This window comes from Telopea speciosissima, chromosome 10 (genome assembly GCF_018873765.1).
Source record: "Telopea speciosissima isolate NSW1024214 ecotype Mountain lineage chromosome 10, Tspe_v1, whole genome shotgun sequence".
Classification (NCBI taxonomy): domain Eukaryota; kingdom Viridiplantae; phylum Streptophyta; class Magnoliopsida; order Proteales; family Proteaceae; genus Telopea; species Telopea speciosissima.
The window spans coordinates 4,687,851-4,713,355 of record NC_057925.1 but is presented as its reverse complement, the minus strand read 5'-3'; positions in this window follow the sequence as shown (position 1 = coordinate 4,713,355).

Sequence of the window (25,505 nt, the reverse complement as noted above, 5' to 3'; positions counted from 1 at the left end):
CCAAGCCATCCAGTTGTGGTTCTCATAGCCGATGGCTGTTGTTGAGGGATATTTTAGGACTCGGTAGAGGAGGTAGAGATGATAGGTGAACATGATCAAAAGCCCTGAAGGGACCAAGACCAGGTCTAGGTTTTGAGCCGCAAATGCCATTAATTACCTTCTCAATACTCTTCTCTTTTGTGTTTATCTCTACTGCATTAGGAATTCTGGAGAGATGAGATTGATGATGGTTCAGTTGTTCATAAATATAAATATATCCAAATTGAAAGGAAGATTCATTGGTCTTCTTTGTGTTATTTTAAGGAAGTATTGACTTTAGAACTCTTAAGTTGTAATCATAAACCAACTTGCTATAGAGTAGAGACGGCTTAAACATACGTAATGGGTTGGTCATGGGTGTTGTGAGGGTTTAAAATAAAGGAATTGATGTTAAGGACTAGTATTAAAATAAATCTATGTCGCTTCACGTCTCTTAATATGGTTTCAAAATTATATTATGCGAAAAAGAAGGCTGTTTGATAATGCCTGCTAAGCCCAAACACATGTGTGGAAAAATGACCACCTTGCCCCCCATATTGGATGCTTGGACATGTATTCTCATTAGTCCCCGTACCAATGCAGGAGCCATGAAACCAAGTAGTGATCTCTTTTTCATACATTAATTTTTCTTGAAATAAATATAAGAGAAAAGGTTCTCCAAGCCTCCAGCTTTGCCTGCGTAAGTAAGAGATTTTTTTTTTAATTATTTTACTAAAACTCTCTTCCAGCTTCTTCCCCCTATTGGAAGAATCCTTGTTGCCCCTGCTATTTATTCTTCTTGCCTTATTGGGAACGAATTCCCAACAACTTCAAGATTCTCCTCTCCAAATGAAATTAAATTTAGGTAAGAGATTCTTTTTGTGATTCCCACTTGAAAAAAAGATAAGGATGACCAATCACATGGAGTGAAGAAAATATACTCAATCTCTATCTACTGATACTCCCCTAATTAGAACTTCTCTTTTTGATTTTCCTACAAAAGCAAAGTTTCACTTCTCTTTCTCCCCTGGTAATCTTAAATTCTTATATTACCCCTCTCTTCCGGTAAACCCATCGCACATGACTGGCTGTCTCATCCCCAAAATCTTTTATTATCATAAGGATCATGTCAACAAATCTACAAGCCATGGCCACCCAGAAAGTTTGTTGTCAAGATTGACGACAACAATGAGAGTAACAGCATAAACAACAATAATGTTTTCCATAATAAAGATGTCAGCAAGTTGTGGAGCCAAGGATGGCTCATTATAATAAATAGCAAAAAGTGTTCTACGTACTAGACATGTACCGCCATGATTCATGGATTATTTTTTTTTTTTTTTTGGAACATTAGGTAGTCTTGGAATTAGATGGTGTTTAGTGGTCATAGATCAAGTTTGTAACTTAAGAAAAATTTCTTAGCATATAACAATATGGGCTAAATGGGAGAATGTTGATTGATGTGACCCAAATTGCCGCATCAGCATAACTCCCTGATAAGGTTTAGATTATGACAAATAAGTGGCTTTTGGTGTTGTTGACAGATCTCCAATCTATTTATCAGTTTTTAGTTTGGACTTTGAACACCCCTATGTAATGAAAAAATACAGGGGAGGTTTCTCAAGAACATCAAAAGTCGCTTAACTTTCACCAAAATACAGATTATACCCTACATGCCCAGGTAGCGTTCTCTTTGAACCTTCACCATGAAATATTTTCTCCAAAAAGATTTCTCTCAAAAAAGTAATAAGAAAGATAGATTGAAGTTTTCATCCCAAAAAAACAAAGTTGGATTTGAACAAGTGGGAGGACAACTTTGGCAATCAAAAAATGGATAACCCCCGGTAAGGGTGTCAACCGGTCGGGCCTAACCAGGTTTAACCAAGCTTGAAGCCTGCAGCGTGACTGCCCGTTTAGATACTCGGGCCAGGCCTAGACGGGCTAGGTCGGTCTCAAGCTATGGGTACTAGAATCGGGCCTAACCAGGTTGTGGGCTTGTTCAACTCTAGATTGTTTTTAAATGGGCTCTAAACGGTGCAGCCCTGCAGCCCTAGAATTGGTCTCTAACGTGGACCTTTATCTGCTCCAGTACTGGAGGCGCTGCTGCGCCGCACGATGGCACAGCAACGGATAAAAATTCTTCTAACGTGGGCTGGAGGGAAAAATAAAAAATGGTAAGTTAGTGGAAGAAACTAACCAACCCTCTTTAGTCACTCTTCCTCACTTGAGACCACTTTAATTAGTGGAGGAAACTAGTTAGGCTCTCAGGTCTTTAGTCCTTCCCCAGAGAACCCGTCATTCTGTAGATTTTAGCCTTCCAACAAATGTAGTAGTTGTAGGTCCAAATCCTTTTTCTTAGGTCAAGTTTTTTTTTGGTAAGTTCTAAGGCCAAGTTAGGTACATAAAATTACTGTAATGACTAATTAGTGTTCTAATTACTAAAATCTAAATCCACCTCAATCTAGTTTGAGTCAGAAAAACTAAAATAAAATGGAAAAACTTATTCAAGTTAGAAATTTATCTAATTGATTGATGATAACGTTGTTAGTATTACCATGAAAATTTGACACTAGCAAATTGGTCAGGTTCTCGGAATTGATCTGTTTGGTCGGGGGCTTGACGGATTAAGACCCCACACTGAAAAGCCCGACACATTTAATAATCGGGCTGGGTTCGATTGGGCCTGCCAGGCTGGGCCTGGAATTGACACCCTTGTCCCCACGGGAGCTGGCAATGATTTTATCAAACTTGGATTACGCGTAAGAATTTAAAAATTTATCAAAAATACAAAACAAAATAATTTAAAGGTGCATCTGTTTGTAACCAAGACCCAAATAGACTTTGTAACCGGATTTTTTTGTCCTCCCAAAAATGATATGTTGGTACGTAAAAAATGTCTAATAATGTAATTTCGCAATAGAAAGAGAGAGAGGATTCATGTCGTTGCCCCACCTCCGTTCTTGGCCTTTGCGCTTTGGCCTCCCTTGCCCCTGTACCTCTGCAACTCAACTCCCAACACCATCCCACAACCTCGTTCGTCCTTGCCTCCTCTGGCTTAACAAGTTTCCCCTTTGCCGCCTCCACTCCATCTGCGTTCTCAGCCTCTGCCCTCCCTTCCCCTGCCCATGTGCCTCTGCAACTCAACTCCCCTCACAACCTCCTCCGTCCCTGCCTCCCGTCAGTAGGACTATTGCCTCCTTTGGCTTAACAAGGTTCCTGTGTGTGTGTGTGGCGGAGGGTATTCCACTATTCGATGTACCCGAATCCATCGATACAAGAAGGAAACAGACATTTTTTTAAATTCCCCATTTGTCTGAAAATGAAATGATGGTAAGAATCTACTTAACTAAGAAGTTCCAAATGCTGCCTACATCATTTATCAGAGAACAATAAAGAATTTTTTTTTTTTTTCAAATGAATACTCTGATAAAGAAGTTGCAGATGCCACCTTTTTCTTTGACGGATTCTTCTCTAATAAGTGACTTCAGAACTTTTCCACTTCGCTCATAAGAATCACTCCCAAGATTGCATCTGTCGTTGGCTTCTAGAAGGAGGACGCTCATGGTGGCATTCTCCCATTCTTCAATTTTACGCAACACACCCTCTCTGTCAGGATGAGAAGCGGGATCGACAGCGAAAGTGGTTGAGGTCCTGGATCACGATTAATCATCTCATGTTATTGATTCAAACACTCTTGTCTTTGCAACCTCATGTCCTTATTGAATTTCTTTATGAATTCCTCAACCCACTAGTTCAGATCATCCTATCCCATGGACGGGTCCCTTCGAAGCTTCCCTAAAGCAGGCGACAGTGACAACGAAGAGGTATGTCTCAGATTTAATCTTCACAGGAGACGTCTCTTGTGAGCCCAGTTGGGATTGTTGTAGTAGTCGTGGCATGTAGTTGTAGGGGAGGGTGGGTTGGGGGCGGAGAATTGCAGAGGAGGGCGGAGTGAGTTGCAAGAGCCGTAGGAGGGAGGGGGAGAGGGATCCAGAGCCCAGATCGGGGAGCCGGCAAGGGAGGGAAGAGGAAGAGGAAGAGGGAGAAGGAGTAATTACAAAAAACACCCTTGTCTTAAAAGGTTTGAAGTAGAGTGAGTTGGTTAAATAAGTCGCGTTGATTACAAACAGCTTTACCCATAATATTTAAAAAGAATTTTTACTTAAAAAAAGAATGGGAATTATTATCGTAACAATGGTCTGTTATTTATCCAAACATAACAAGACATCGATTACCCGTGAAAAACTATTGTTAAGGATATGATTGAAAATAAATTTATGAGAATAATTGAGTAGAATCATATTCCCAATTGAAAAATAGAAACAAACCAACAACTTCAACTAATTTTTTTAATAAAGGACTCAAACGTAATTGAGTACAACCCATCCTTCATTCCCTCTCTCCTTGAACCCGATCTCTCTCCCTTATTTTCGATGGAGCTATCGATTCCCTCTCTCCCAGACTCTCATTCCCTCATCCTTCATTCCCCCCATACTGTGTCACAGCCGTTGTCAGACTCCAAACTGAGACAGTGGTGCAGTACCATGCCACAATCAAGTCATCAAACTCTGAGGTTCCAACAGAAAACTTGTAATCAGATTTTCATACCTATATGTCAAGTAATACACACCCACCATTTTAGAAACAAATCTGAATAAAAATTCAGACCTAATGAACCTTCTGGGTGTGCAAATAGAGCTATCAAACTTGAGGTTTATATTACTATTGATCCTACGCGACATCATATCAGCTTGGAATTTCATCTATTTCTGAAGCTGAAGTTCTGTTGTTGCTAATGTTGGAAGATTTGATACCGTGTTGATGGCATTTGCTGAGCAAGTTGGAGAGGATTCTTAGAAGTCGAAGCCATTTCAAGCATCAGGTTCTCAAGAAGCAAATTTTGGGTAAATTGCATCTTCTAATTCTTAGCTGTTTCAGTCCCCTTGACTGGGTTGTCTAAAAAACATAGTAGCTTTTATAAGTTGGAGAGGATTGGGTGAAGAGTCAGCTTTAGAAATTGGGGTTTGAATTTTTTTTTTCTTGAGTCTTGCATGACTTAAATTAGTACTGAGCAGAGACACAACTATCTGAAAAGCCGAGATAGAACAGCTACCATGGGAGTCCTAATCGTGGCAGAGCACGAGATTGTCACAAGAACAACGCACAGATGCTGGTTCGGAACTGCAATTGTCACAGATCTAAGAACAGAGGTGCTTAGGAGACGGCATTAACTGAGTGGACATACTTGTCGCAGAAGAAACAAAACTTATCTGTATCAGCTCTCAGTACAAAGAACACAATCTTTTCGCAACATAAATTGTAGGGAATCCTTTTGGCAATTCAAAGAGACCTTAAGCCCTGATGGAAACGAGAGGAAGAGAGAGGAAAAGCAGAGGGTATTTGATCGAAGACGGAAAAGGAATTTGGGGAGAAGAATACTCCCAGTTTACTATCACGGTTATGAACTGACAGATATGTCATTTTACAATATTTGTCATGAGATTCTAATTAAAGAATATGAAATGTCTAGTTTGTCCCACTTAATTGATCATTCAATATTGCAGTTCACTCTTTTGTTATTTTTTCAAATGTAACCCATCCTTGTTACATGAATAACAACCCGAAAAAGAATAAAAAAAGAATAAAAAATAGGAACCCGACTCCAACGTTCTTTCTCTGGTCGAGTCTGTCACACACTGAACTGCAACCATGGAGGTAGGGAAGCCAGCCCTCAACTCCGCTAAGAACAGACGAATCTTCCGCCATTTTAATGGAGGAGTTCAACTTGGTTATGGGTCCTCTAATTGACATATAAGAGGTATCTCTATCTCTCAGCTCCTTCCTCTATTCAACTTTTCCATTTTTTTTTCTAGGCAATGTTCTCGGTTCATTTCGAATTCGAAGATTGGCTTTTCTTTTCGTCGGATTTTTTTGTACTAAATCTGAGAATTAGTTGATTTAGGGTCTCTTGTGCATTGTGAGAATTACTAGGGGATGTTCTTCCTGTTCACCGGATGTTTTATCCGTTTCGATTTATTCCGCTATCTTGTTTTTGTTACCTACTTGCCTATTATATGTAGTACCAGTATCTTACCTTTTGAGATAATTTTGATAAGTTCGATAATCCATATTGAATTTTTACATTTTGCTCAGGTTTATGTGGTTGTTTCTTGAATCATACTATAGGTTCATGAAGTCAGGGTGCAGCTTCTAAGGATTTTGCACTTCAGTAATTAACTTAAAAAACTGAGTACTTTGCATGCTTGAATGGTTGAGTTGCCATGGTGTGTGATTTTCTTCCTACAAAACATATTTAATTGATTTGAATAGATGAGGAAATGCTACACAGTTGGCATTCCAAATTGGAAAAGAAAGAATCTCACTTGCACTTCCTCATAATGTGAGAAGATATTTTGTGTTTGGTTTTTAAAAATAATGTTTTGTGCTGAGAATAAATCCTGTCACTTTGCTTTAATTTCTAATCATGAGTCTTGTTAACAAGTATCAACCAAAAAGAAAAAAAGTAGTGATGCTCATTTACTTAAAACATTTCTTTTCTACTGTTCCCTTATAGCATTCTGATTTTATTCTCCAAAGTTTGAACTCATGATATGGTTCTTTATGAAACTGAAAAAGCCTGATTTAGGGGCTCCCTCCCTTGGAAACGATGTCGTCTAATAAAATTACTTAGTTCCAAATTGACTGACTGGCACTATAATGCTACTTTCTCCTTCTCCTTGTGAAGGAACCTGCTTATTTGGTCCTCCCTTGGACAAAGTATAATTTGGTGTCCACTGGGAACATGATTCTTGAATTTCTATCAACGTTCATGGTATCCCAGAGATTGTCTACTTAAATATTGCTCTACATCTTGAGGAAGTTTCAAACTAGTTATGTTCTTTTCTATCAGTTCCTTATTTATGCTAATGAAATTTACGGTAATTTATTATGCCTGCGCTATTTAAATGAGAGTGGAACTTGGTTTCTGAAGGATATACGTCATACAGTTTCAAACTAGTTATGTTCTTTTCTATCAGTTCCTTATTTATGCTAATGAAATTTACGTTAATTTATTATGCCTGCGCTATTTAAATGAGAGTGGAACTTGGTTTCTGAAGGATATACGTCATACTATGATAATGGGGGTTGGTGGTTGTCAATTATTATGTTAACGGTTGGATTGGACACTCACCAAAATCTGGAATGATCTTTGGTGCAGAGTCTAGTCTCACTTTGAGATTTTTGAATTTTATAGACTGTCTCATTCTAAGGATATTTTAATTTCTTATATGATTTGCAGTACTATTTAAGGACTTTATACCTCCATCTTCCCTTGAATCCAGATATTTGAAAGTGGAAGAAACTACCACTTGTACAGGAAAATTGCATCAAGTTTTTCTCTTCTTTTCGAGTTTATTTTAAGAGTTTGGTTCTTGAACCATATGACTCTTTCTTCTATACACCTTTTTAAACTTATTCTTATTTCTTTCGTTTCCTCATGTTTTTCTCTTCATAAAATCACTTGGGGATTACTGTCACAACTTAAATCTATGCTTCATATGGAATATCATTCTTTCTGTCTTTTCTTTTCTTCGTTTTTAAGAAAATAGATATTCAACTCAACTGAGCCTTGTCCCAACTATTTGGGGTTGGTGGCTACATGGATTCTGTTTCGTCATTCAGCTCTATTGAAAGCCATTCTTGTTATTCTTTTAAAGAGACTAGACAGAAACAAAAATTCAACCCCTGTGACATGCCCTAATGAAAAAGAAAATTCAAAACCATCTCAGTGCACGTGAATGATGTAGTAGAACTATTTTTGTGTATCAGCTTCCTTAACTTATCTCCTAAGGTTACATTGAATATCTTGAATTACATTCTGAATTTTCTCTGCTTATCCTTGGTTATGGCAAAATTACTTGCGTGAGTGGTGTTCTTATCCTTATTGGGCGGACCTCAGCGGGAAACAGCCTTTCCACGAAGCGGGGGTAAGGCTGCATACATTATGACCCTCCCCAGACCATGCAGTGGCGGGAACCTTGTACACTGGGGATGCCCTTTTTAGTGATGTTCTGATCCTTAGGTGAGAGGGTTATGTTCCTGAAAAACGTCCCACTTTGGCCATTAATTGTGGCACTTATTAATTTATTGACGTTAGTAAATTTTTTTTTTTTTTGCCTTGTATAGCATACTTTTAAGTTAGTTTCTTTAATGTTTTAAGTTGATTTGGTTCAGATTGGTTAAACCATGATCCAATATAATTATATAAGTCATGATTCAATATTGGTTCAATTTAAGTATGTCTTTAATTTTCTTTGCTTTTAAGTTGAGTCCACATTACTCTTAAAGTCGATATAGGCTGGTTAGACTTTAAAAGTGATTTGCTTTGTAAAGTGAAGTCGGCTAGGGGTTGGTCTTCCAAGCCAAACTCCATCTCAAACTCTCTCTTTCCTTGTCAATAAAAGCAAACCTTGAGGCACATTTATAGCCCACAATTTTCATTTTGAAAAAATAAGCTGCTGCTGCTCTTCTCCATGGGTGAAGAACCTTGTGTTTGATCTAGGATCCTTGTGTTCGATCAAATCTGGTTGGTGTTTGATTGTTCCAACCACCTTGTGGTGAGAAGCCCAGGTGTATTTTCTTTGTTCTTATTTTTCTGCAATTCCTACTCTGATCTGGAATTCATGTGTGAGTGTTTTTTGGCATGAATTACAAATTTACGGTTAAGGAAATCTGGTCATCAGATTATCCTCATCTTTTGATATGTTATTCTAAAACCTAAAGAAAGCACTCAACCAGAAGTTCTCCTTACTCAGACCTGCTGATCTGGAGATAATTGAATCTCCCCATTCTTTCCCTGTTTTCCCAGATTTAATACGAGCTAAATTTCTAATTGAATCATTGTTTCTATTGATTTATTATTGCTGATATTTTTGTCACATGATCAGTATCAATTGGCCATCATATTTCTCTTCACTGAATTTTAATTTGAGTTGCAAATTTACTGTTATACCCCTCTCCTAGTGCAACTAGGTTTGAGTCGTTTGACCCATATTTTCAGATCCAACAATTGGATCGAAATCAAACTTTCAGAAAGTGTTCTCAACCCTAAGAACAGAACTCGACCTGAATTTCAGGTCCATCTGATCATTAGATTTCGTTTGATGCATTTTCCCTTTATCTGATTTTTATTCTCTGAGAAAAAGATTCTGTTTTGGTACCGTTTTGACTATTCAAATTCAAACTCTACATAAAAAAAAAGAAGAAGATTTTGTTGGACACGATTCATTTACAATCCACACTGGGCCTAACATTGGGGGTGCTTCCTTTGTTCTAGACCTTCTGAATTTCTGTTTGGTGAATCTTAGTTTCCCCAAAAGTACATGCATGCTTGCCCATAGACATTCCAAGGCTGCTCTTAACATTAAAATATATTTCTGTTTTGTGCACTTACTCTCTTATCTGCCGCCCGTTTTCTCTTCCAAACTACGTTTTGTGCAATTTGGTCTTGACTCTTGAGATGTTGAAGGGGCTTGCCTTGTCCAAATTTGTAATATATTAGGCCATTTAAGTGAGTCTATCATCAGAGTAGGTTAAAGTTTTCTAGTTCCAATGTGTAATATATTATGAGGAAATGGAGCACGAGTAAAAAGACGATTCTGATGAATAAGAGGGGTTCATCAGGCCATTTCATTGAAGAAACTTGACCCTTGCATTTCAACCATCCCTTCTCTTGAATGTTGTGTTTAGCTAAATTTAAATATTTTGCAGTGCCCTGCTAATGAAGTTTTTGTAGGGCTAAACCATCTTGTTCTGCTGATGTCCCCATTTAATGTGAGGGATGAGAAATCTACATGTGCTTGGTGATCACACACTCCTAATGTTGGCACAACACCACCCAAATCTGTTTTGGTGCTGCTCATGCGAATAGATGTAATGCATCCATAAACCCTTTTTCTTCCCCATGAGTTCCAGTAGCGATAAGAATTATAGTTCTTATTGTTCATATATTATGGTATGAATATACCATACCAATTCATTATGTATGTATTGTTAGAATGTTTGGAGTGTGTGCTTTATGGTGGTTGATTGGAGTTCCTCTGTGCTCACTGGAGTCTATGACTACTATTCAAGACTGGTGTAGCATTTATTTTTTCTATTCTTATTGGTCCAAGTTGGAGCTGTCTTTTTGATATATGTATACTCCAGCTTGAGGGGGAGTGTTGAGATATGAGTCAGTTGGGATATGTCCAACGTGACATAGTTATTTAGCTTCCTAGTTTAGTTCCTTTCCTAGTTAGACTAGAATTCTATTTTAGCTTAATGTTTGGACATGCCAAGATGCTTCAGTTTTAGCGTCACTGCCTGACTGCAATGGAAACAAACCAATAAAGGAGGGAAGGAAAAACATAGAGCAGTAGACCTTTTTGTTGGCAGAAGGAACACTACTTGTTAACATGAGTAAGCTTGTATAAAATAGTTGAGACAGAGAAATGCCATATAGGAGCATGGAATCCCAAAAGCTAACAAATATATTATCTCTGAGACTAGTACAAAACTCTTGGTTTCCTCAAACGGAGAATTTCTTCTACAGATCCCTACACATTTGCGCAACTATATAAGACTAATAACATAGAGCTGTGTAACTTTTTACTAACTACTAATTTGACAGCTACTTAATTTAGCTAGCTTACTTTCATTTATACTGGAATTATACTTCACTAAATCCAGATCCTACTTTTTAAAAGAAAAAAGCCCTACCCTGCCAAAATTGGCTGACCCTTTTCAGTAGTCCCAAATAGTAGGGAATGCCAGCTCTTCATGCTCATCATCCTCCTGAAGGCCACTGGATACTTTTCCCTTATTATACTCTAGTCCATATACATCTGGAGGTAGAGATTCCACTAGTCCCAAATAGTAGGGAATGTCAGCTCTTCATGCACAAGATCATCCTGAAGACCACTGGATACTACTCCCTGATGATACTCTAGTCCATTCATATCAACCAGACTGTCCCAGTTGAAAGTCTGCTCACTAAGAGCTGCTAGCCCGTAATCATCTGGAGGGAAAGATTCCTCCACTGGAAAGCTTCTGGTGGTTTTGCTGTCATTTGATGTGCTATCTACTTTCAGTATACCCAACTACTGAAGAAATTCATTGAGATCTATCTGAGGTTTTTCTTCACGTTCTTCTTGCTCTTTCCCAACTGAAATCATCTCCTCTTTGTTGATTATTGAGAATAAAGTCAATTCACGTAGATAGAGTTTTGCCTTTTTGAAGCAATTTTCCAAATTCATTTCAGAAGAGAGACTGAATTTATCTCCTTCACTCTCCTTAGATTGTGGCCACTGTCTTCCTTTGAAAGGCAAATGGATTTCTAAGCATTTGTAAAGGACACAACTCCATTTCATTAAAAAAAATGAAAAATACAATCCCAAAAGTCTCCCAATAACATTAACATGACAATCAGAGAAGGTGCTCTGCTATGCCCTAGCTACAGCAACCACCTCCTCCACCACCTTCTTCAATGGAGGCTCAACCAGCGGCCGGAACAGATGCAAAGGTTCCTTAGTGGTATCCAAGAAATACAGACATATGACCATAATCACACAAGAAGCAAACATGGGTATTGGTCCAAAACTCCAAAACAAGAAAGCCATAGCAAAGTAGACCACCCTCAGCCCAACCTGCCAGAAATTATTCCCCCTTAACACCAACCTCTGCACATAACTCACCGGCACATCCTTATTCGGCATACTTATTAACGAGTTCGCCTGAACAAAGTACCTCACCGACTGAATAAACGCCCCAAAGGCCAGCATGAAAGTTACAAGCATGCTTATGTTTTTGAGGGAAATGTTGGCCTGGGTTGTGTTCCCTAGTATAAACACGACATTGACGGCGTTGCTACTGGAACTTCCCACCCATACGCCTATGAAAGAGAAGAATGAAAGGCAAAAGGAAGCCAAGTAGATCGAACCAGATATGCTGTTTGATAACACTGATATTGCTAGGCTTACATAACTCAAGTCACCCTGCAAATTAGATATGTAATACCTTTAGTGAATGGAAAATCAGAAAACAGAGAAGAGTAGTAGTAGTAGTAGTAGTAGTAATTAACCTAACTTGCATCATTCTCTCAACCCAAGCCATCCAATTGTGGTTCTCATAGCCGATGGCTGTTGTTGAAGGATATTTTAGGACTCGGTAGAGGAGGTAGAGATGATAGGTGAACATGATCAAAAGCCCTGAAGGGACCAAGACCAGGTCTAGGTTTTGAGCCACAAATGCCATTAATTACCTTCTCAATACTCTTCTCTTTTGTGTTTATCTCTGCTGCATTAGGAATTCTGGAGAGATGAGATTGATGATGGTTCAGTTGTTCATAAATATATATATATATATATCCAAATTGAAAGGAAGATTCGGTCTTTTTTTGTGTTATTTTAAGGAAATGTTGGCTTTAGAACTCTTAAGTTGCAATCATAAACCAACTTGCTATAGAGTAGAGACGGCCTAAACATACGTAAGGGGTTGGTCATGGGTGTTGTGAGGGTTTAAAATAAAGACAGTGATGTTAAAAACTAGTATTAAAATAGATCCATGTAGCTTCACGTCTCTTAATATGGTTTCAAAATTATATTAATGCGCAAAAGAAGGCTGTTTGATCGTGCCCGATAAGCTCAAACACATGGGTGGAGAAATGACCACCTTACCCCCAATATTGGATGCTTGGCCGTACATTCTCATTGGTCTCTCTTCCATATATTAATATTTCTTGAAATAAATATAAGAGAAAAGGTTCTCCAAGCCTCCAGCTTTGTTGCCTAACTAAGCGATTTTTTTAAATTATTTTACCAAAACTTTCTTTCAACTTCTTCCCCTTATTGGAAAAATCCTTGTCGCCCCTGCTATTGATTCTTCTTGCCTTATTGGGAACGAATTCCTAAGCTGTCAACTTCAAGATTCTCCTCTCCAAATGAAATTAAATTTAGGTAAGAGATTCTTTTTGTGATACCCACTTGAAAAAAAGATAAGGACGACCAATCACATGGAGTGAGGAAAATATACTCAATCTATATCTACTGATACTCCCCTGATTGGAACTTCTTTTTTTGATTCTCCTACAAAAGCAAAGTTTCACCTCTCTTTCTCCCCTGGTAATCTTAAATTCCTATATTACCCCTCTCTTCCGGTAAGCCCATCGCACATTACCGGCTGCCTCATCCCCAAAGTCTTTTATTATCATGAAGATCATGTCACCAAATCTATAGGCCATGGCCACCAAGAAAGTTTGTTGTCAAGATTTTTTTTTGATAATATTTGTTGTCAAGATTGACAACAACAATGAGAGTGCCAGCATAAGCAACAATAATTTTCTCCATAGTAAAGATGTCAGCAAGTTGTGGAGCCAAGGATGGCTCATTATAATACATAGAAGAGAGTGTTTACGTACTAAACATGTACTGCCATGATTCATAAATTATAATTTTTTTTTTAACATAATGTAGTCCATAAGGATAGAAACTAGATGTTGCTTAGTGGCCATATATTAAGTTTGTAACTTAAGAAAACTTTCTTAGCACGTAACAAATTGGGCTAAATGGAAAAATGTTGATTGATGTGACACAAATTGTTGCATCAGCATAACTCCCTTTAGTTGATAAGGTTCAGATTTACCAAAAAAAAGATAAGGTTCAGATTATGACAAATAAGTGACTTTTGGTGTTCTTAAGAGATCTCTACTATATTTATCAATCTAAAGTCTGACTTTGAACACTCCTATGTAATGGAAAATTATAGGGGTCTCTCAAGAACACCGAAAGTCACTTAACTTTCACAAAAATACATATTATACCACACACGGCCACATAACGTTCTCTTTGAATCTTCACCACAAAATATTTTCTCCAAAAAGATTTTTCTCAAAAAAGTAATAAGAAAGATAGATTGGAATTTTCATCCCCAAAAAAACAAAGTTGAATTTGAACAAGTGGGACGACAACTTTGGCAATTAGAAAATGGAGAATTTTTATCACTTGCAGTTCCCCTACCCGGTACGGTTCCCTAGTGCCTCTAATAAAAGGGGGGTAGATCACACCTGGGCAGTGTGTTCGGTTAGGGAGTGGAATGGTCATTTCAGCCCCCTCCTATGAGAGGAACCACACAACCGTACCGGTCAACGAATCTCAGGGGTTAAAGGTCCAAAAATGGATAACCCACGTAGGGGTGTCAACCTGTCGGGCTTGATCGATCTCGGTCAGGCCTAATCAGGCTTAACCAAGCTTAAAGCCTGCACTGTAACTGCCCGTTTAGATAATCGGGCTAGGCCTAAACGGGCTTAGTTGGTATTGAGCTATAATCGGGTACTAGAATCGAGCCTAACTAGGTTGTGGACTTGTTTAACTCTAGACTGTTTTTAATCGGGTTTTAAACGGTGCAGTCCTAGAATTGGTTTCTAAAGTGGGCTGGAGGGAAAAATAAAAAATGGGAAGTTAGTGGAAGAAATTAACCAACCCTCTTTAGTCATTCTTCCTCACTTGAGACCACTTTAATTAGTGGAGGAAACTAGTTAGGCTCTCAAGTCTTTAGTCCTTCCCCAGAGGACTCGTCATTCTGTAGATTGTAGCCTTCCCACAAAAGTAGTAGTAGTAGTAGTAGGTCCAAATCCTTTTACTAAGGCCAAGTTAGGTACAAACCTAACAGTAGTTATCGATTATGTTGGAGAATGAGTACATAAAGGAAAATAAAATTAGTGTAATTAGTGTTCTAATTACTAAAATCTAAATCCACCTCAATCTAGTATGAGTTAGAAAATACTAAAATAAAATGGAAAAAACTGATTCAAGTTAGAAACTTATCTAATTGATTGATGATAACGTTGATACTATTACCATGAAAATTTGACACTAGCTAGATCGGGCTCGTAGTTGATCGGTCCGGTTGGATGCCCAACAGATTAAGATCCCACTCCGAAAAGCCCGACACGTTTAATAATCGGACTAGGTTCGGTTGGCCTGAAATTGACCCCCTTAACCCCACGTGAGCTGGCAATGATTTTATCAACCTTGAATTGCGCATAAGAATAAAAAAAGAATAGGAAATAGGAACCCCACTCCAACATTCTTTCTCTGGTTGAGTCTGGCCCATACTGAACAGCAACCATGGAGGTAGGGAAGCCAGCCCTCAACTCCACTAAGAACAGACGAATCTTCCACCATTTTAATGGAGGAGTTCAACTTGGTTATGGGTTCTCTAATCGACATATAAGAGGTATCTCTATCTTTCAGCTCCTTCCTTATTCAACTTTTCCATATTTTTTTTCTAGGGAATGTCCTCGGTTCATTTTGAATTCGAAGATTGGCTTTTCTTTTCGTCGGATTGTTTTGTACAACATCTTCAGCTTCATGTTGGGAGAATTGTTTCTCCATCTGAGAATTAATTGATTTGGGGTCTCTTGTGCATTGTGAGAATTACTGAGTTTTAATCTACTGAGGGGATGTTCTTCCTGTTCACCGGATGTTTTATCCGTTTCAATTTATTCCACTTCCTTGTTTTTGTTACCTAATATTTGTAATACAAGATCCTACCTTTTGAGATAATTTTGTTAAGTTCGATAATCCATATTGAATTTTAACATTTTGCTCAGGTTTATGTGTTTGTTTCTTGAATCATACTATGGGCTCATGAACTCAGAGTGCAGCTTCTAAGAATTTTTCACTTTAGTAATTGAACTTAAAAAATTGAGTACTTTGCATGTTTGTATGGTTGAATTTCCATGTTGTGTGATTTTCTTCATACAAATATATTTAATTGATTTGATTAGACGAAGAAATGCTACACAGTTGGCATTCCAAAATTGGAAAAGAAAGAATCTTACATGCACTTCCTCATAATGTGAGAAGATATTTAAAAATAATGTTTTGAGCAGCAGCTAAGAATAAATCCTGTCAATTTGCTTTAATTTCTATCATGAGTTGCTAACAAGTATCAACCAAAAAGAAAAAAAAGTTGTGATGCTCATTTACTTAAAACATTTCTTTTCTACTGTTCCCTTATAGCATTCTGATTTTATTCTCCAAAGTTTGAACTCATGATATGGTTCTTTATAGAACTGAACAAGGCTGATTTAGGGGCTCCCTCCCTTGGACATGATGTCATCTAATCTAAAATTACTTAGTTCCAAATTGACTGGCTGGCACTGTAATGCTACTTTCTCCTTCACCAACCTACTTATTTGCTCCTCCCTTGGACAAAATATAATTTGGTGTCCACTGGGAACAGGATTCTTGAATTTCTATCAATGTTCATGGTATCCCAGAGATTGTCTACTTAAATATTGCTCTAAATCTTGAGGAAGTTTCAAACTAGTTATGTTCTTTTTTGTCAGTTCCTTATTTATGCTAATGAAATTTATGTTAATTTATTATGCTTATGCTATTTAAATGAGAGTGGAACTTGGTTTCTGAAGGATATACATCATACTATGATAATGGGGGTTGGTGGTTGTCAATTATTATGTTAACGATTGGACACTCACCAAAATCTGGAATGATCTTTGGTGCAGAGTCTAGTCTCACTTTGAGATTTTTTAATTTTATAGACTGTCTCATTCTAAGGATATTTTAATTTCTTATATGATTTGCAGTACTTTTTAAGGACTTTATATCTCCATCTTCCCTTGAATCCAGATATTTGAAAGTGGAAGACATTGCCACTTGTATAAGGAAATTGCATCGAGTTTGTTTTACAAGTTTGGTTCTTGAACCATATGACTCTTTCTTCTATACACCTTTTTAAACTTGTTCTTATTTCTTTCATTTCCTCATGTTTTTCTCTTTATAAAATCACTTGAGGATTATTGTCACACCTTAAATCTATGCTTCATATGGAATTAGTGCATGTGAATGATGTAAAAGAACTATTTTTGTGTATCAGCTTCCTTAATATATCTACTAAGATTACATTGAATATCTTGAATTACTTTCTGAATTTTCTCTGCTTATTCTTGGTTATGGTAGAATTTACTTGCGGGAGTGGTGTTCTGATCTTTAGTGGGCAGACCTCAGTGCAACGGTAAGGTTGCTCCATTGCAACCTAGTGGTCGCGGATGCGAGTCGGGAAACAGCCTTTCTGCGAAGTGGGGGTAAGGCTGCGTACATTATGACCCTCCACAGACCATGCAATGACGGGAGCCTCGTGCACTGGCGACGCCCTTTTTAGTGGTGTTCTGATCCTTAGGTGAGAGGGTTATGTTCCTGAAAAACTTCCCACTTTGGCCATTATTTGTGGCACTTATTAATTTATTGACGTTAGCAAACTTTTTTTTTTTTTTTTGGCCTTGTATAGCATAATAAGGCTCATATCTCCTTTTGCTAAGATGCTCCCTGATGCAGATCTCAAGACCTACCTTAGGAGATCCAAGAGAGGCTAGCCTAGCGTGGCCTACTTTGTTTAGTCTTTTAAGTTAGTTTCTTTAATGTTTTAAGTTGTTTTGGTTCAGATTGGTTAAACCATGATCCAATATAAGTCATGATTCAATATTGGTTCAATTTAAGTAAGTCTTTAATTTTCTTTGCTTTTGAGTCCATATTACTCTTAAGGTCGATATAGGCTAGTTAGACTTTAAAAGTGATTGTGCTTTGTAAAGTGGAGTTGGCTAGGGGTTGGCAATTGAGCTCGTCTCCAGGGAGCCCAGCATGCCCAGGGAGCATCCAGCCGTTGGGCTGTGCCGTACACATCCCTAGGCATGCATCGAGATGTGTGCAGCACAGCCCCACCCTTGGATGCCCCCTGGGCGTGCCCTGGGCGCTGAGGTCCCTGGAGAGGAGCCGGATCCAGGTTGGCAATTGCTGCTCTTCTCCATGGGTGAAGAACCTTGTGTTCGATCAAAGCTGGTTCATGTTTGATTGTTCCTTTGTTCTTATTCTCCTTCCTCCATCTTCTTCTCCATTGACCAAGTAAGTGTTCCTCTGAATTTTCTGCAATTCCTAGTCTGATCTGGAATTCATATGTGAGTGTTTTTTTGGCATGAATTACAAATTTACGGTTGAGGAAATTTCGTCATCAGATTATGCTCATCTTTTGATTGGTTATTCTAAAACCTAAAGAAAGCACTCGACCAGAAGTTCTCCTTGATCAGACCTGCTGATCTGGAGATAATTAAATCTCCCCATTCTTTCCCTGTTTTCCCAGATTTAATACCAGCTATTTAATTTCTAGTTGAATCACTGTTTCTATTGATTTATTATTGCTGATATTTCTGTCACATGATCAGAATCGATTGGCCATCATATTTCTCTTAGTTGAATTTTAATCTGAGTTGCGAATTTACTGTTATACCCCTCTCTGAGTGCAACTAGGTTTGAGTCGTTTGACCCATATTTTCAGATCCAACAATTGGATCGAATTCAAACTTTCAGAAAGTGTTCTTAACCCTAAGAATAGAACTCGACCTGAATTTCAGGTCCATCTGATCATTAGATTTCGTTTTATGCATTTTCTCTTTATTTGAATTTTATTTTCTGAGAAAAAGAATCTGTTCTGGTACCGTTTTGACTATTCAAATTCAGTTTTACATTACTCCCTCTTACCTTTTTTTTTTTTCTTCAAAACTCTACTTAAAAAAAAGAAGACTTTGTTGGACACGATTCATTTAAAATCCACACTGTGTCTAACATTGGGGGTGCTTCCTTTGTTCTAGACCTTCTGATTTTCTGTTTGGTAAATCTTAAATTCCCCAAAAGTACATACATGCTTGCCCATAGACGTTCCAGGGCTGCTCTCAACATTTAAATATATTTCTGTTTTGTGCACTTACTCTCTTGTCTGCCACCCATTTTCTCTTCCAAACTGCTTTTTGTGCAATTTGGCCTCGACTCTTGAGATGATGAAGGGGCTTGCCTAGTCCAAATTTGTAATATATTAGGTCATTTAAGTGAGTCTATCATCAGAGTAGGTTAAAATTTTCTACTTCCGATGTGTAATATATTATGAGGAAATGGAGCATGAGTAAAAAGACGATTTTGATGAATAAGAGGGGTTCATCAAGCCTTATTTCATTGAAGAAATTTGACCCTTGCATTTCAACCTTTCCTTCTCTTGAATTTTGTGTTTAGCTAAATTTAAATATTTTGCAGTGCCCTGCTAATGAAGTTTTTTTTTTTTCATGTTTTTGTAGGGCTAAACCATATTGTTCTGCTGATGGCCCCATTTAATGTGAGGGATGAGAAATCTAAATGTGCTTGGTAATCACACACTCATAATGTTGGCATAACATCACCCAAATCTGTTTTGGTGCTGCTCATGCTGGTCCAGTTTTCCTAAGAAACATCATCAGGTATGGGCAAATCATCTCTAAGATTATCACTTATTCAATGAATAGATGTAATGCATCCATAAATCCTTTTTCTTCCCCATGTGTTCCAATATCGATACGAATTATAGTTCTTACTGTTCATATATTATGGTATGAATATACCATACCAATTCGTTCTGTATGTGTATTTTGGAGATATCCATTTTCCTAGAGAAACAGATATGATATCTCGGTACAATGGTATCTTGATAACCCCAGGAGAGAGAGAGAGAAAGGGGGGGGGGGAGGGGGAAGATTCCAAGGAATAAAAACTTTTTGAAAAATTGGATCTATGTTCAACGGATTACACTTGTGCATCATGTAGCTTATGCCTCAAGGGGCTGGCACCATTCCTATGATTACACCTTTGTTTTTTTAAGTGACAGCTTTATTTATATTCATAAAGTAGGAGTACAAGGTAGTAATACAAAAAAATGACAGCAGAGAACCTCATGCAGCGGGGCTGATCACAATGATTTGATGAAGAACCCAATACACAAAACTCACCCTGACTAATAATTCATAAAGGGTAATCATCTCCACAACATAATCTTGGCTAAACCACCCCTCTTTTACCAAATTATCAGCCACCGCATTTTCACTTGTGGGCTTCCATTGAAACTGAATATGCATTTGAGACATAAGATGTCTGGTTTGATATGGCAAGTATAATGCCCGGGCTCCTATGTCAAGTCCTCTATATCCCGAATAACATTTGCTGATTCTTCCTATATGTTAGCACCAGTGAAGCCCTTCCTAAGCAGGTCCAGCCCTGTTTTCAGGTCCAACAGCTCTGCACTATTAGGGTCCCCTTCACCTATTGGTCCGGAAAAGCCCCAACCACTGAACCATCCATTCATGGTCAGTCTGGCCATACATTCCGTTGGGTACTGCCAGAAATTACTGACCTTTTAACCGCATCCATTGACAAAATTAGGGGCCCTAATCTCTAAATACTTCCCAGCAGGTGTGTTATGCCCTTTATCATTGTATTTTTTGTGTATTACTTTCTTTTAAAATAACATGCCCCAAAAATTAAGGAAAAGAAGGGAAGATCAGAAGATGAATCCTTGTTCTCTCTCTCTTTCTCATGCAATCATGCATGCATGTGTGCAATAGTAACATATGATGAACAAGGTTTATCTCACTGGGTAATACATTTCAAGTCATGATGTTTTATGGTTTCATACCATCAGGGTTTAGATAGGGTTACACAACACAAGGGCTATCTAGCACATGAACATGGAGGGAGAAATATAAACAAGAGAAAAAACTTCTAATATGTGCTCTTTTGAAGCAAGGGAATCTTTTGCCATTTTGGCTTCCACGTAGGCACGAGAAATTTGAAAGTCAGTGAAGCATGTGTACTAGAAAAGTGAATGTCATGAAGAGTCAACCATGTATTCCATGAAGCTTGCAAGTAATTTTATCATGGTCTTTGAATCTCCTTTGAGTCCACGGCCTTTGTCTAGAAAAATTTCCATCTTAAGCTGATGTGGCATATGCTACTCTGATGTAGCATCTCTCCAATGGATTGGCTTTGTCTATTATGTAGTTGCATTAGACATTCATCCCATATGGAAAACCTGTGAGCAAGCTTGGGAGGCTTATAAGGTGCTGGTAGCAGTCAAGGTACTAAAACTCGGAACTCGGTACCAACTCGGTCCCTTGAAAAACTGAGTCAAGTAGAGATCTCGCCGAGTTGGTGCATTTTTTTTTTTCCGACTCGAAGCCTCAACTCGGTGGGTTTTAGACCTAGTTTGGGTCTGAAACTTGGTATTTAGCCTATTTTAGGTCATTTAAACATAGTGGCACTATCAGATTTTGCAAAAACAAAGTCCAAATAGGAGTTATGTACCGGTCAAACTTAATTTGGTGTGCACGAATGTTTTCAAAATCGCTCTGAATGAAAATATTTTCTTGGACATCAAAACAAATGAATATTTTACCGCACTTTTGGTTTTTAGCAATGTTTTACCATATTAAGATTTATGGAATTTTTAGATTTGAGAAAAACCCCAGCATTAGAAAGTTGAAAATTGCATCTACCGCTGAAAATCTAGTTTTTGTTCTTGAACTGGGGGGTTGACTTTTAACTATTTTTATTGGATTCAAATAGGGGGCTATTTGCTTGTCTATGAATAATATCTTAAGTAAATGTAAACATTTACTTAAATGATTTTAGGCATAAATAAGAGTTTGTTTTAGTTCCTGGCCTAAATAAGTGTCTGTATACCAAGGTTTGCATAGATAGTTGTCTGTATACCAAGATTTTCCACCAAGATCTCGAGATCTGGCACTCATATAAAAGAGTTTGGGTCAAGATTCTCGAGATCTCGAGAACTCGGCGAGATCTTAGTCGAGTTGTTGCGCTTTTGCAACTCGTATGCCAACTCGTCGCGGTTTCTCAAAAAACCGAGAAACTTGCCGAGATCTCGAACTATGGTAGCAGTTCAATGGACTGAAATTGATCTTTGGATATTTATATTATAGGTTGGGCCTTTTATTTTTTTGGGTTTCGTTGTAATGTGCCTAACTTATAAACCCATAAGGTGGGGATAAATTAAGTATACGAGATTAGTAGTTAAGTTGAGTATTTGAGTTAGATTAGAATACTTAATGGCTATGTAGAGTTCTGGAAACAGCCTCTCCGTAAAGTGGGGGTAATTGGGTAAGGCTGCGTACATTATAACCCTCCCCAGACCCCGCAGTGGCTGGAGCCTCGTGCATTGGGTACGCCCTTTAATGGTTAGGTAGAGCTTGGTTGTGAGTTTATTTACTTTATTGAGTGTGAGTGTGATTAGGAGTCCTTATATGAGTCAATTTAAGGAATTTTAGAAGGTCATTATATGTAATACACCGCCATCAATTAGAGATGATTTGAGTAAGAATGAGTTTTTTTTTTATGACTTATGGTGCTGTTGAGCAGTGCATTAGGGATTGGTATCCAAAACATTATTTCTTTTGTTCGCTTTTTCTCTCTTCTTCCTCCCAAGAAGATGGATCTCATCTCTTTTTTCGTCCCCTTCCATCGATCTGATTTCTTCCCTTAACAACACAGCTGCTTCCTTTATCTCAGATCTGATCACATATTTGATTATTGGGTCTGCTTGCATCTAGGATCCATAATTTGAATTTCCAGATTGCATTAATTTGCCTCGGTAAGGTTGCTTCATTGTGACCAAGTGGTCACGGGTTCGAGTCTGGAAACAGCCTCTTTGCTAAAGCAGGGGTAGGCTGCGTACAGTACGACTCTCCATTGAACTATGTTACCATTGCTGGTCTTTCTGGATCTTGAACTGATGCATTACATTGATCTTCAAATACGGTTGATTGATATGGTTTACATGCTACTCCTTCCATCCCGGAAAGACCATTCTCCTTCCCATTTTTTGGCTGTTCCGAATTCCTTGTCCATCTCACAAATTAAGTAATGACTTATTAATAAGTTTTTCTATTTTCCCCTTGGCATTGATTACTGCATTCATTTATTACCCAACTTCAATAGACTTTACTCAATTAATGGAAGGGGGAATATTGACATGAGGGGTTTTTAATGCTTTAACCACTTATTGAACTTTGGACTCTTTCAAAGGTGATGATCATTTTGCATTGTGGGGATGTGGGATTATCATTTAAGTATGCTTTTCCTGTTCTGAAAGGGGAATGAACAGAAGCATCTTCCTTCACTTTGTTCAAAAGCATAAATGAAGTCTATAAATGGCTCTAGGAAGCTGTGACATCAAAAGGGTTAGGCATCACCTCACCTTCAAAAGCTGAGTTTCTACTTGCCAAAAGCTTCCCATGTTTTCAATGCTCTCGAAGAAAAAATATAAACTTTATGGGCTCCCATTATTGTTGAGATCCAACTGTAAAAGATATGGTAGTTCAACCAAGGATATAAGTATCAGTATCGGGTATTGTACCAAAGGGGTGATTTCAAGATACGTATCGTCTCGTAGAGACGCAAGATACAATAAAGACACGCATAAAAATGGTCAAGAAATGCATGGATGTGCTTATGATACATATAAAATACAGTTTTTGAAGCATAAAACGCCTTATTGTGCAATATGTAAATATATATCAGCTTGATGCAAGGATTTGAGTTGTTTGTACCTAATCTAATGATGCATAACAAAAACAAAAACAAAAAAAAGAAGATTTGAGCCCCCACCCACCAAAAAAAAAAAAAAAAAAAAAATCTGCAATTTTACCACCTTTTTGCCCAAAGTTGTTTTTATGTTAGTTGATTTCCTCCAACTCACATCAAAGAGAAAAACAAATTTCCAAGGCCTTCGTTTGCTTTCAATTTCATATCTCATTCACAATTTCTGTTTTGTAGGTTTAAAGGAGGCGTATGAAGTGTATCTTACCTGTATCAGATTGTATCGATCCATATCAGTCGATACAATTTTTTAAAAATTAATATCAATACCCACCGATACCATTACGTATCGGCCAATATTATATGATACTTACCAATACTTAAAACCCTGTCCCTATATTCTTCCAATGCCCCGTAGCAGATCAAATATGATATACTCTCTCTCCTTCCTGGATCCCTATATTGACTGGTTTGGAATCAACACCAGATATTTCACAATGTTTCAAGATGTTAAGCCCATTATCATGTAGGGTATCTCGTATGTGGAGTCAGTCTCATTCTCTTGGCTTAACCTTGTTTGAGCATCTGGTGGGCTTGTATGCAAATGTAGTCATGTCTGTGGCACTGTCAACAATTCCATGCAGGTTATTATGGAGTGGTTCCCTGAAAGTCTAAATATTTGTAAAGTGATTACTGTGTGTCCATTTACTACTTTTCAGTTTCTAATTACTCGACTGAAATTTTTCATCTTTGATTATTTGGATTGCAACTGGGACCATTTTGTGCTCCTTCCATATTAGAAAAAAAATTCAAAGTTTCGTTGTTTCAATGCTAAAGTGGTCTTCGTAAAGGGATTCAACTTTTTTTCTTTTATAAATAGCCTGGTGTGGTTTAATCGTGTGGTTCTAGATACTTGTTTGGATTCCTTGATTCTGTGTTTTGGCAGTTCTGATATTTTATACCAAAGATCCACAGGTATAAAATTATTCTATCATATGATCTTTTTCAGGTATGGCATGGTTTAAAAAAAAAAAAGAAGAAGAAGACAACTCTATGAATGTGAGAAGACTGAAGTTGCTAGTTGCTATAGCCCGTTGAAGAAGATCTTCCACAGAGGTTTCTGTCACATGATATTGGAACTATCACCTTGTTTGTTGCTCAGGTTCAGTAATGGCCTCGTTTGGTTCATTAGTTGTATGATTTAAAGAGAAACAAATGTCCAGAGTTTTCACAGTTTAGAAAATCTTTACAAGGTGAAACTCTGTAAATATAAAGAGGTCATTCAATTCACTAAGTTACTAAATGCCAATATGCTATTCTCTAATATCTCTTCTTTTAAAATTATTACCCTTTTTTCTTAATGTTCACACTATTCTCAAATATCTCTCCTTTTAACATTATTACTCCTCACCTTTTTTATTTTTAATGTCCACATCATATAAATTCCGATTTTCATTTTGTTTTCTTCCCCTTCTCTCGTACGTAAGTAATATTTTTTCTTTAACCATTTAATTGTAAATTTCAAGTAACTACTGTAGAATAGTGAAATGTGGTTTTGTAGGTTCTCTTATTGAAGATTTTGAGAAGCCAATAAAACAAACTAAAGGTGATGGGTCTCTGAAATAGATGGCTATCAAGGTCAGGAAAAAGTCTTTTCAAGCTCTGGCCTCATGGAACTCAAAGAAAGGTTTCTCTGACAACCACTGTATTTATCAACATTAACAAATATCTTATTTGAATCTAAATTGTTCTAAAAAATAAAATAGTGTATGATCATGTTGCATCTTTCATTTCCAAATGATATTTCAGGTGGGGTATCTGAATGATTCTATGCAAATAAATGTTGCTATTTGCCTCTGATACGCAACAAAAAAATGTCCGGTCTATGATGCTAGAACTGAGGTAGTTGAGTGCTTAAATGTGCATGGTCAGTATTTTAGTGGATTGTATTAGACTGGTTGGTCAAGTCTGACCATTTTCTACTGTGGTGAAAGGTTGTTCTCCTCAACTGATTGATTGGAT